Source organism: Octopus bimaculoides, chromosome 4, assembly GCF_001194135.2.
Source record: "Octopus bimaculoides isolate UCB-OBI-ISO-001 chromosome 4, ASM119413v2, whole genome shotgun sequence".
NCBI lineage: Eukaryota > Metazoa > Mollusca > Cephalopoda > Octopoda > Octopodidae > Octopus > Octopus bimaculoides.
The window spans coordinates 7,249,054-7,251,492 of NC_068984.1; the positions used below are offsets into that span (position 1 = coordinate 7,249,054).

The following is a 2,439-nucleotide window of genomic DNA, read 5'->3' on the forward strand; positions in this document are numbered from 1 at the left end:
AGAGAGAGAGAGAGAGAGAGAGAGAGAGAGAGAGAGAGATAAAGAGAAAGACGGAAAGGGAGACAGACAGAGAGACAAATACAGTACGATATTAAATAAGAATAAAAGACCTTATCCTAATCTTAGTTTCTTTGAGAATGGTGACTGCGTCATTGGCTCTATTTGTATATTGAGTCTGTCAGCGTAATTCCATGTGACTCATCAAAAAGTCTTCCCTGTTATATTCGTTTTTTTTTTAATCTAGATCTTATCATTTAACCACAATGTTTTGAAAACGAGTTAAGTATTAGATACCAAAGTCTGCTGGAGCTTGATTAACATTTATATATTATATTATATTATATTATATTATATTATATTATACAGAAGAGAAATGCTGTCATTCATTTTAGCATGTCGTAATTGTAAATTTGATTCTATTAACTTTACTAATTTCAGTAAAGAAAATTCTCGTGTCGCATTTACCTGCTTCTTGAGTTTTATAAACATAAACGGTTATAATCAAGAAACGAACACCGATCTCAGTTTCCATTCGTATTTAGAACACAACTTGACATTGTCATTAGAAATCTAGTTAGAATACAATCAAGTATAACGATTAAAAGAAATGATAAAAGTTCATTTTAATCCTGTCGATTATTAAATCGTCAATACGCTTAAGGGATTAAATATTATTTCATTTTCCATTTCCATTTAATTTAATGTTTTTTAAACAAAGAAACTCTTCGTTATATTTCGTTTTGGGATTTGGTTTGCAAGATTCTTTATGTGAGTTCGTGTGTTGAAGCATATTCTGTTGTGTCTGGGGAGAGTCATTCTCTTTTAGTACCTTATATTTCAACACACTCACCGGTAAAATTTCCACTCATTTCTTTCTTTATTTTTCTAAACTTTTTCGTTACGTCTTGCAACCTTTTCAATAGTTTTGACTCACGTTATAGTTTTACCCCAAAATATTTCCGAAATTAGTAACCAATTTCCTAATTACCGATAACAAGTGATTCGACAAACGTTTTCCTAAATCAAATATTTTTGGTTAGTGTCTTATCTACCAATGCTTTGGATTATTTGTGTTGTCACGCAAATCCTTGATTAAAGGAGTTGCATTCGCAAGCATTCCATTTCCTAGGGTAGCACTTCTAAACTTTTTCTTATCACGTCTGTCTTTCATTAATATTTTTTAACGCCCTTGCGACGATGCAATGCTCAACAGAGCATTGTAACTTAGATCCGGGTACTTGCTTGAAACTTCACCCCATGTTCTTCATCACGTGGCTTCATTCAAAGTTAACCAAGTATTCTTTGTGCTTCGTATATATCTCATATAGCAACCAAGGAACTCTAAATGTTCACAGACATTAATATCTCACACATATATGTGTGTGTGTGTGTGTGTGTGTGTGTGTGTGTGTGTATACATACTTATATGCATAATACACACAAGCACACACACATAAACACACAGAGGCATACAGACAGACAGACATACATGCAGACAGACAGACACACAGAAAGACAGACAGACAGACAGACAGACACACACACACACACACACACACACACAGACAAACACAAACACACACACACACACACACACACACACACACACATAAGCATTTTTTGATTTAAAGTTTAAAGAGGCAAAACAGCCTGAAATATTCGGTGGCGTTAAGCACATAAAAATGTAAAAAAAAACAAAAAACATACAAAATCAAGCGAAGATGAGAATTTTCTAAATGAAAAAAAATATATATACATATTCCACCCAACAAACTCTGTCTCTCTAAACTATGCTGTTTTGTTTTTATCTGAATATTGTTTACAGATCTTTCACGCATATATAGTTCAAATGAAGCTTTTGTATGTCACGCTTGACTCAGCTCAGCTCAGACAATAAAAAAAAATGGCTGCTCTAAACATGAACATTAGACAACGCCTGAGTTAATAACGTCTTAGAAACCTTAATATTATTATTTCATTTTGTGAAAAACACAATTGGGACACAGGCATGGCTGCGAGATTAGGCGCAACTGCGACTGTACGATTAAAATATTTGCCTTGCAACCTCATGGTTCCGTGTTGAGTGCTACTGTACGGCATTTTAGGCAAATATCTTCCACGGTAACCCTCAGTTCGACCGAATATATTCTGAGTGAATCTGGTAGACGGACATTTGGTGGAAGAGGCCCGTGGCATCTCAAATTTGGAGAAATCTTGTATTCTTTTATTCTTTTACTTGTTTCAGTCATTTGACTGCGGCCATGCTGGAGCACCGCCTTCAGTCGAACAAATCGACCCCAGAACTTATCCTTTCTAAGCCTAGTACTTATTTTATCGGCCTATTTCGCCGAACCGCTAAGTTACGGAGCGTAAACACACCAACATCAGTTGTCAAGCGATGGTGGGGGGACAAACACAGGCACACAAATACATACATAT

At 35.3% G+C, this 2,439-nt stretch overlaps 1 protein-coding gene across 4 annotated transcripts in view; it reads right to left on the reverse strand.

Annotated features, from left to right (window-relative positions):
- Window positions 1–2,439, reverse strand: part of LOC106870405 (cadherin EGF LAG seven-pass G-type receptor 1) — a 535,294-nt gene that overhangs the window by 16,867 nt on the left and 515,988 nt on the right. The window lies entirely within an intron of this gene.